Genomic DNA, 12,263 nt, shown 5'->3' with positions numbered 1-12,263 from the left:
ATGCTTGATTTCTTGATTGACAACATATTTGTAACGTTCGGAGGACGTGTTTTTCAACAGACTGTCGGCATTACAATGGGAACAAACTGTGCCCCTCTACTTGCCGACTTGTTTCTTTATTATTATGAGGCTGACTTCATACAGGAACTTCTTAGGAAGAAAGATAAGAAGTTAGCAATATCCTTTAACTCTTCTATATAGATGACGTTCTTTCACTAAACAATTCAAAATTTGGTGACTATGTGGAACGCATCTATCCCATCGAATTGGAGATAAAGGATACTACAGATACAGTTAAGTTGGCTTCTTATCTTGACTTACATCTAGAAATTGACAATGAGGGTCGGTTGAAAACAAAACTTTACGACAAAAGAGATGATTTCAACTTTCCAATTGTGAACTTTCCATTTCTAAGTAGCAACATTCCAGCAGCACCTGCATACGGGGTATATATCTCCCAATTGTTACGATATTCCCTATCTTGCATTTCCTATCATGATTTTCTTGATAGAGGGTTACTGCTCATAAAGAAGCTATTAAACCAAGAGTTCCAAATGGTGAAGTTGAAATCATCCCTTCGTAAATTTTACGGACGCCATCACGAGTTGGTTGACCGTTATGGAATAACCGTTTCACAAATGATATCGGATATGTTCCTTACGTCGTAACTACAATCCCCTTCCCTTTCATGAATGTGACCTACCGAATTAGACAATTTACCGGATTTGTAATCACATAAGCAACACGACGGGTGCCACATGTGGAGCAGGATCTGCTTACCCTTCCGGAGCACCTGAGATCACCCCTAGTTTTTGGTGGGGTTCGTGTTGTTTATTCTTTAGTTTTCTATGTTGTGTCATGTGTACTTTTGTTTTTCTGTTTGTCTTTTTCATTTTTAGCCATGGCGTTGTCAGTTTGTTTTAGATTTATGAGTTTGACTGTCCCTTTGGTATCTTTCGTCCCTCTTTCATTATAAATAAACGTTGTGCTAAAATATGGTAATATCATTATAATACAAATTAAAGTTGGGTTCATTTTAAATGTTAATAAAGTTTAACAACAAATACAAATAAAGCTAATGATTTAAATACATGTAGTTTTAGAATCATTATTGTTCTCAATTAAAACCAACTATGCAGATGTAAACAATTTTACAATTGGTGAACGCTAGAACATTTACCACCTTAAAATCCCATGTTAATTGAACATTTATATTATCATAAAACTTTCACATGAAATCACACTTCATATTTTGAAAGACGAACTTACTTGTTCAGTCTGTCATCATTAAAACTCGCACGTGACACAGGTGCGTTCGACTCCGATCTTAATTGACTTGGATTGTTAATTTTCCTGCCGAAGGTTGACAATCTTTTTGGCTTCCTTTACAAAATTAAACAAAAACTTACTGCCACGATAAACGCTAGTGGTGATGAATGTTGTGCTAACATGGTTAACAACCAACATTTAATGATAATCAATCTAAATCTTATAAATTGCAAAAGCTATAAACAGAAGTAACTTTCTTTCGTTCATATTTTTATTTCGCGCTATAATCTTAAATCGCTAAGCAAATTTGTTTGTGAAACTTTTTCCAGAATCATAATTATATGGTGTTCTTTTATTGTCTTCTATTTACTATTTCCACATCCGATTGATTTTTGGGATCCCTTTAACACGACGTCGACGTAACAATCTAATTAAAACCGATCTCTCATTGCTCCCGTTTTCTGCGACATATCAGAAAACGGGAGCAATGAGAGATTGGTTTTTAATTAGATTGTCGACGTAAGTCCTACACAAATTGCAGCATACTTTTATGTTCGACTCTAATGCGGGGTTCACACATTGCCGATTATATATTGCTCCCGTTTGAGATCAGAAAGCGATACGACTCGAAAAGTGAAAAAGTCGGATTAGTATCCTCAATTATCTGGAATGTCCCATTATTGTCTGAACGCAGTCGTTTTAGTTCGTGACAGATTCCTACTGGTCAGGAAGGGTCCGAATAGTTCGGCAAATCACCCCGACAATTAGGGGCGTCCCGTAACATTCGGGGAAACTCAGCCGATTTTGTCTAGTCGGATTACAATCGTGCCTATGTCGTGACAGATTCTGCTGTAAACGATCGAATTAAGATTGCATCCAGATCTTGTCGATTGCGAACCGTTTTTGCCTAAACCGTTCCGAAACAGTCCCGTTATTAATTATAAATTCGTCAATGATACCCACGTCAGATTCCCGACAATTACAGAATACAATACGACTGAGACCAGACAAAGCCGTTTGCAATGCGATAGAGCGGACCGTGATAGGATTACGTTCTGACAGTACCTATCCATCCCGAGTATGCCGACAGTTTTCGAACGGATAGCTTTCGTCATCGTTGGTTCACTGTCTTGTCACTATCTGATCTCTGTCGGATTACATTCGGTAGAATCGGGACGCAGTCGTGACAGACTCGGTCGAATTTTACCTGGCGAAAGATACAAATCGGATTAGAAGCGGATTTAGAACGGGATAAATTCGCTTGGAAACGGTTGAATATCGACGCTTCCTGAACAATATCTGATAATTGTCGTGATTAAATTTATTTTTTTTTACGAATTTTATTTAAAGTTTGAATTTCCATCCACGATTCATAGGATCTTAATCAGACTTTTAATAAATTTTAATCGGGAATGGTCCTGTCAAGGACGATAGTAAAAATCGTGAATGTGTGACCCCAGCTTAACGCTAAATTCCTGATCAGAATTCATGAAACTTTCCAAGAAATGTGAATGTGCATTTCCTAGTATATTATCTTATACGATCAAAACTATTTTTTTCACAAATCATGGACTTCGCGATCACAAAGCACAGTACTAGTGTATACTTTGCCTTTGACTTATCTGGTAGACAGGGAAAGCATGTTTGAAGCTACACGGTTTCACTAGATTCAAAATAATATTATGAATGCTGTTTAGATCTTTTATATGCTCCCACGATATAATGCCGGGAGGTCTATTAATTTAACCCTTGCCGTCAGTCCGTCCGTCTGGATAAGAATACATTAGTTGTCCTGTTATCTCCTCCTACAGTATTTGAGACACAGCTTTGATATTTTGTAGGATGTTCATACACATACTGAAGGTGTGCATGGCCACAGGATTCATATTTTTACAAAGATTCTGAAGATGACAGTAGTTGGACATAGTTATCTTTGTTTGGTACCAGCTGCATAAACAGATCATGGTTTGTCGGGCTATACTTTGTCGTTTAACTTAACAGGTTTATGAGAGAGAGAAAAATTATGCATCCTTGTTTCGTCATGGTAAAGTAGATGTGTTTGAAATAAAATGTATCATATGAAGACTAATTTACATGCAAATATGTATTTTTTATGACAAGCCTCTACCCCTTGCGACGCAAAATCTGACACCCCGAGCGACACTTTATATTTTGATGAATAACAGTTTTAAAACCAATTAATTTTAACTAAGAAACTGGTATTTGGTATAAGTCAATGAGAGGAATACAATTCTATATAAATGATACGGAGGGTAGCTGTGTAAAGTATTTTTTTTTATATTGAAATTTGCATATAAAGCCTCAAAATCTGCAACACGGAAAACTAGGGCGAGGTGTTGGAGAAAACTGAGCACTGGAAACGATTGCTTCTGCTTTCAGGAAATAGATTATGTTGCCATTCCTTCCGTGCAATACATTATATGGTACTGAGAGTTCTAAAAATAAGAAATTTTGATGCTTGAACTTACCTTGTTACTTTTTCGTCGCTTCAAAATTGCCACCCCATGTCAAACAAAGCCGACACCCCGCATGTGGCGTTCTACACGGTGAGTCTGTCATGTGTTTTATTATATTATTATTAATCATTAATCCAACCGTTATTTCACTTGCATTATTTGTCATGTCGAGGTCTTTTATAGCTGACTATACGGTATGAATTTTTGCTCATTGTTAGAGGCCGCACGATGATTATTTTAAGCCAATCACCAAATACATGTCATTATGACTCTAACGGATAGTTGTAGATTTGCAATCATTCCAAATCTCGCTTTTTTATATTGCAATAATACATCTCAGTGACTCATTTCTCAAACAAATATTACCAGAAAAAATCAATTTCAGTATACCTACATGTAAGTTAGGATATTCATTTTTGTGAAAAGATCATCGGTTTTTAATTTAGTCTCGTGATTTTTTATATAATATATATATATATCCAATAGGTGTCTTATGATAGTTTTATTGCAGTCCTGCGATGTCCTACGTCGACAAAAAACACAATTTGATTTTAGGTCGATATTTGAAGAATTCATATTTGTGTCGATACTATTCCATGTCTTTTCCATGCTATTATTCGTCGCCGCATTTGACAGCTGGCCAAATCAAATATGCAAGAACAATAATTAATTCATTAATAATTGTTTTCTTTCATTCAACAGGATAACATTTTTTCAACTAGTAGTTAACAATAAGGTCTTGTAGTATATACATATATTACAACATGAATAAGAAATTTACTGTTATCAACATTCACAAAATATAATTTTACAATATATAATTTTTCAATAAAGATTCAATTTTGTAACATTGTTTTTGCATTGTAGACAAATTGTTCCGTACACTACTTCCATATATCAACAAGGAGCGTTTGAGCCTTTATAAAGCCCCAGCCACACTGTCATGTTTCAAGAACTTCGTTTTACTACGATTTGAAAGAGTAGCGAAACGGGAATATACGTAACGAAGCGTATCGAAACGTAATGATCATTAGTTCAAAACTGGACCTGTTCCGTTTGGTTTGAAAATTCAACAACAAACGTAGAGCAAATTGAAACGAAGTAGAAACCTTGTATTACTAAATACGTATCAAAGCTTAGTGGAACGCAACAAAACGTGCTTACTACGTATCGAAACGTATCAATGCGCGGTGAAAAAGTGGGTCTTTACGTACATATACTATATACGTAGCAAAAGGTGGTAAGAGCGTACTAGCTCACAAACCTAGTAAAACCTAGTTTTCAAAATAACGGGACATTTTTGTTCAAAACAAAGTTGAAACGTCGAATTTTAAAAACGTAGTAAAACTTGACAGTGTAACTAGATCTTTATATTCAGTTTTAAATTTTGTAACAAAAACGTATCACAAGTACTTTCAATTAGTTAATTTAAACAATAATCATTCACGACAGATAAATCATAACATAACAATATAAAACAGTTGAAATAAATATTTAGTATTCAGAAACAAGCAAATATCCTTTTACAAATCAAATAATACAGTTATTGAACTGTACATAAATATAGATACTGGCAGACTTTGAAATAAATATATATACAAATGAAAAAGGTCAAGAGAGAGAGAAAACAAAAAATGAACATCAATTATACTTTGTTTGATTGTTCAAAAAATAATCTGAGATGCACCTAAATAAATTGAGATATTTAGGACACATTTGATTAAGTACGTTTAGAACTCAAATTATTGCTTTTCTCTGTTCAAAATAATCGAAAGGGACATACGTCTAAGCTCTCACATAACAAAATATATGTGACGCTGGTCTAAAATAAATCGTGTCCCCTTTCAAAGCTAAAAGATATGTCAAAATTAGCAACACTTTTTGCACCTGATAAAATGGTTCAGCAGTATATGAAAACTTGAAATCATTTGAATTTCGGGTTAGAACACATTTAACTTATTTTTCTTAATAAATATAAGACATGAACATTACTAAACATGAATTTCACAAGTACTAGTTTCATTCTAAATAATGATATCCTAGAATACTGTCATTGGCATGGCCCCGGGCACTTTCAAATGGGCCATAGCAAGATAACGTTAGCAGTAGAACTTGTAAAAGTCTATGCATTAAATATTTTACATGTAGCTTGATACGGCGGCGGTTCCCTGGTACCGTAAATCTGTTTCTGCTCATTTCAACCACTGTATTAAAATTAAAGTTATAATTTGTGTACGAAAAATAAGGTCAACTTTGCGAGAAAAAAAAGGATGCTCTTGTTGATTATACTCTTTTCTTATACAACTGTTGTTACATTATGTTTCCAAAGAGGCTTCTTTAAACAAACTTGCTGGTCCCTTTTAAAGGTTCCAGCCTCTTATAGTGCAGAACAAATGTTTAATAGGCATTTTCTGTTTCTCCCTGAAGAACGTGATATACATGTCATTTACATGTATTACAAGACGTAAAGACCACACAATGAGGAGCTATAATAAATTAACACAATTTTTTTAAATTCTTTTTTTTTGAAATTGAAAACTTCATTAATGATTAGTAAAAAAAAAGCTTATATATTTACGCCCTTACAGCGTGTTAAAAAATATGTATTCAACTGGACTTTCTACAGGCGCTTAACTATTCATTTCAGGAACGTCCATTTGCAAATATGGGGGGGGGGGGGGATACAATTGCCAATTCACCTAGCTTATTTACCTTCACGTGTGAAATTGGGTGAGTATATAATTTTTATGTTATTTTATCCATGACATTTAAAATAAAGTGGATATTTTCATTTTTCAAAAAATCTAAATAAACTTTTCTATTATTATGGTTTCTATTACAATATAAAAAGCAATGCATTTCATCTTCAATTTGCTTACAGTTTTTGCATAATCTTTCTTCTCTTGGTATTTTAAGGTATCCTCCCTGTTCTATTGTACAAATATAAAAATGTCACAATTTGCAGCGTTATTTATTAATCTGTGACTTTTGTTATTCGATTTCTATGTCAGCGATTTTTTTTTCTACCGAGTCTATTTCCAAATCAAGCCTCTCGATATCGTCTTTCAATTCGTTGTACTCCTCAATAAGTATACTCCGACGCTTTTTGAGCCGATCTCTTTTTCGTTTCAAATCAACCAAAAACCCTTTTTCACCATCACTGTAAAACAAATATTTGACCAGTTAACATTATATGCAGTTATCATACAACAGCTAGCAAATAAACAAGAATAGAATAAACCAAAATTTTTGAAAATTGATACGTAAACCAAATATAATTTGTTCCTGTTATCAACATTCAATTCACCGAAATGAATTTATTAAATGCTTTATTATCATGGTTATAGATATAAACCTTGAGCGACATATTACCTATTTATGACGAATATCGCACATATAGTATTGATAAAAGGGAGTCAATCAAATTTGGACCATGTGACATCCACCTATTAAATAATCTATGTTCACACTGCCGATCAGATCAACTCGTTTAAGCACGATCAAGACAAATAACGTGATCGGGAGACTGATCTGACTCAATCGACAAGGATGTTCGGGATAGTCTACCCTCCTCGTCATCGATCTGACCATCTCCTCGAGAGTTTTTGACATGTAAAAAACAATCGAGTAAGGACCGAGAAGCAAGTCACTCGAGTAGAGATCGAGAATTCGTCGAGTAGCGGTCGAATTGATTGGGAAAGGATCGTGTAGAGATCGAGATTGGTCGGAATACAACAAAATTTCCGATCAGTATTCGATCATTTCGACCTTTGCTCGACTAATGTCTGATCATTTCAGAGTGGTCGAATGTTGTCGCAAAGGGATCGGGTATTGGTCGAGTTAGTCTGTGGTAAAATAAATATAGAAGTCGCAGTGATCTGGAAGCGATCGGACATTGGTCGAGTTAATCCTTTCCCGATCAATTCGACCGCTACTCGACGAATTCTCGATCTGTTCTCGAGTGACTTGCTTCTCGGTCCTTACTCGATGTATGATAACTTGTTCATTGACCATTACGTTAGACTGGTACACGACCGTTATTGGCACGACTGTGTTGATATTTGTAAATGCCGATAGCATATTGATTTTTTTACGGAGGGGGCCAACCCACCATTATGTAAGAATAATTTGATTGTGTACTGTCTTTATATTTTAAATTTTATAATTATACATTTAATCTGTAATTTTAACGCTTTATTTGTTTTTTGATATTGACTTTTTTACGGTACAGTATATGCCAAAAAAAAATTGCCATATTATATCAGTTGCATTGGCGGATCCCGTGGTGTAAAAAAATGGTTGGTTTTTATAGGGAGTCCTTGGAGCATGACTGGAGTGGTCCACCTTATGTCAGTCAGTGGGTCCCCTCTTACCAAAAGTTCTGGATCCGCCACTGAGTTGTTTTGGAAACGTCACACGTGGTTACATGCAAATAGTTATCAAAGGTACCAGACTTATAATTTAATACGCCAGACGCGGTTATAAATCATATATATATGTGTGTTGTTTTTATGTCATGAATTGACTTATGAGAGTAATTCATCACATAAGTACATAAACATTTATTTATTTCCTTGTAAAAAAATGTTTATTAGAAAATTGAAGTTCTTCGGTACTCTGAACCAGTTTCCTCTTCGTTATAACAATATAACCAATAACTGGTGTAACAATATTTTGACTATTTTTTTTATTATGTCTGTTTAGTTCACGAATCATTGTAAATATAACGGAATTTAATGAGACTGTAATCAAAGTGAGAGGGTTAGCGCTATAAAACCAGATTAAATCCACCATTTTCTACATTTGAAAATGCCTGTACCAAGTTAGGAATATGACAGTTCTTGTCCATTTGTTTTTTATGTGTTTTGTTATTTGATTTTGCCTTGTGATTATGAACTTTCTGAATAGATTTCCCTCTAAGTTCAGTATTTCTGTGATTTTACTTTTTACTGCTATTACATCTTTCAAAAAAATACATATTTGCATGTAAATTAGTCTTCATATGATACATTTTATTTCAAACACATCTACTTAACCATGACAAAATAAGGATTTTTCATTTTGCCTGTTTTTGGTCTTATAAAACATGTGCTTTTGATTTCATTCATAGTAAAAAAAAATGGCTCAAAATATTTAGTTTTCAAGCTGGTAAACGATTTCTTTTCCTTTTCAGTCGCTATCATGGTAAAAAAGTCAAGGCTATGGCTCAATAAACCAAAACATGGTAGAAAATCACAAAATAGTCCTCAATATAAGATATGCCCGAAGCCTCCACCAGCCAAAATGCATCATAGTTCATCACCAGGTTCATCTAAAAATCACTCGTGCACGCCGCAAAAATCCATCACTCCTAAAATAATTAGAACACTCTCTCCAATGAAACACTCACCGGCATCTTTTTCAGCGAATGACAACACAACTTCAAGTAATCCCGAAAACGATGATACTACAATTGTCAATGAGAAAACATCGACTTGTACACAAATATACAACGGAACAGGTTTACAAGAAAAAATAATTCAAGACATTTATTTCGTTCGTAATCGCCTAGCTAGAACTATCCGTTTTGTGTTACACATCTATTATATCATATCATATCATACCATAGTCAGAGTAGACCTTCAAAGTAGATATGATATGATAGATGTGTAACCAAAAAAAATAATCATATCATATCTACTTTGAAGGTCTACTCTGACTATGATATGATATGATATGATATGATGCCCTTTTTTACTATGAATCCATGAAATCAAAAGCACATGTTTTATAAGACCAAAAACAGGCAAAATGAAAAACCCCTATTTTGTCATGGTAAAGTAGATGTGAATGAAATCAAAAGCATATATCTTATAAGACCAAAAATAGGCAAAATGAAAAATCCTTGTTTCGTCATGGTAAAGTAGATGTGTTTGAAATAAAATGTATCATATGAAGACTAATTTACATGCAAATATGTATTTTTTATGACAAGCCTCTACCCCTTGCGACGCAAAATCTGACACCCCGAGCGACACTTTATATTTTGATGAATAACAGTTTTAAAACCAATTAATTTTAACTAAGAAACTGGTATTTGGTATAAGTCAATGAGAGGAATACAATTCTATATAAATGATACGGAGGGTAGCTGTGTAAAGTAGTTTTTTTTATATTGAAATTTGCATATAAAGCCTCAAAATCTGCAACACGGAAAACTAGGGCGAGGTGTTGGAGAAAACTGAGCACTGGAAACGATTGCTTCTGCTTTCAGGAAATAGATTATGTTGCCATTCCTTCCGTGCAATACATTATATGGTACTGAGAGTTCTAAAAATAAGAAATTTTGATGCTTGAACTTACCTTGTTACTTTTTCGTCGCTTCAAAATTGCCACCCCATGTCAAACAAAGCCGACACCCCGCATGTGGCGTTCTACACGGTGAGTCTGTCATGTGTTTTATTATATTATTATTAATCATTAATCCAACCGTTATTTCACTTGCATTATTTGTCATGTCGAGGTCTTTTATAGCTGACTATACGGTATGAATTTTTGCTCATTGTTAGAGGCCGCACGATGATTATTTTAAGCCAATCACCAAATACATGTCATTATGACTCTAACGGATAGTTGTAGATTTGCAATCATTCCAAATCTCGCTTTTTTATATTGCAATAATACATCTCAGTGACTCATTTCTCAAACAAATATTACCAGAAAAAATCAATTTCAGTATACCTAAGTTAGGATATTCATTTTTGTGAAAAGATCATCGGTTTTTAATTTAGTCTCGTGATTTTTTATATAATATATATATATATATATCCAATAGGTGTCTTATGATAGTTTTATTGCAGTCCTGCGATGTCCTACGTCGACAAAAAACACAATTTGATTTTAGGTCGATATTTGAAGAATTCATATTTGTGTCGATACTATTCCATGTCTTTTCCATGCTATTATTCGTCGCCGCATTTGACAGCTGGCCAAATCAAATATGCAAGAACAATAATTAATTCATTAATAATTGTTTTCTTTCATTCAACAGGATAACATTTTTTCAACTAGTAGTTAACAATAAGGTCTTGTAGTATATATGTTCCAGACCGTATGAGTATTTGGACCGTACGCGTACGGTCTGGACCGTATGCGTACTTTTTCAAAATACTCATACGGTCGGACCGTACGCGTACGGTCTGATTAATATTAAGAAGTTGGTCAAGTTTATTAATTTCAAATGAATATTACAGATCAACATAACTTAATTCTCAAATTAATATAAAAAAGTTCAATTGTGATTGGAATAAAAACTTTATATTCTAACTATTTTAAAAAATCACGCTAATCAACTCTGTTGATCTCTTGTATTTAGCATATCAATCAGTTATACATTAACTGAATTATGATCACTGAAATTGAAGATATCTTAAGTAAACATAATTGTTGGAACCCCTCCCCTTTTTTTGGACGATCAATGCATTTGTATGGGAGCATATAGTTGGAACCCCCCCCCCCCCATTTTACTCTGGTCGTTGGAATTCCCCTTTTTAAAATGGCTGGATCCGCCCCTAATTTTTAATTGTAAAAAATATTACGTTACTCGTTGTAGCAAGTGTCACCTTGGGCGAGTGTACCAACATAAGATTCAGAAATACAATTAAACAAATGGTTAATTTCAATTGTTCGTTTGTTCAGTTTATCCATCTAATTGTAATAATAAAAATTTGTAAAACTAAGTTTAAAGATTGTGATAAATTGTTTAAATATAACCCATATGATCCAATCACATGTATGGTCAGCTCGTACTGGACCATACGCGTATACTCATACGGTCCGACCGTACGCGTATGGTCGGACCGTACGAGTATACATATACGGTCCGGACCGTACGCGTACGGTCCAAATACTCATATGGTCTGGAACATATACATATATTACAACATGAATAAGAAATTTACTGTTATCAACATTCACAAAATATAATTTTACAATATATAATTTTTCAATAAAGATTCAATTTTGTAACATTGTTTTTGCATTGTAGACAAATTGTTCCGTACACTACTTCCATATATCAACAAGGAGCGTTTGAGCCTTTATAAAGCCCCAGCCACACTGTCATGTTTCAAGAACTTCGTTTTACTACGATTTGAAAGAGTAGCGAAACGGGAATATACGTAACGAAGCGTATCGAAACGTAATGATCATTAGTTCAAAACTGGACCTGTTCCGTTTGGTTTGAAAATTCAACAACAAACGTAGAGCAAATTGAAACGAAGTAGAAACCTTGTATTACTAAATACGTATCAAAGCTTAGTGGAACGCAACAAAACGTGCTTACTACGTATCGAAACGTATCAATGCGCGGTGAAAAAGTGGGTCTTTACGTACATATACTATATACGTAGCAAAAGGTGGTAAGAGCGTACTAGCTCACAAACCTAGTAAAACCTAGTTTTCAAAATAACGGGACATTTTTGTTCAAAACAAAGTTGAAACGTCGAATTTTAAAAACGTAGTAAAACTTGACAGTGT

This window comes from Mytilus galloprovincialis, chromosome 13 (assembly GCF_965363235.1).
Source record: "Mytilus galloprovincialis chromosome 13, xbMytGall1.hap1.1, whole genome shotgun sequence".
Taxonomy (NCBI): domain Eukaryota; kingdom Metazoa; phylum Mollusca; class Bivalvia; order Mytilida; family Mytilidae; genus Mytilus; species Mytilus galloprovincialis.
The sequence above is the reverse complement of the archived record's forward strand: the minus strand, read 5'-3'. Positions refer to the sequence as shown.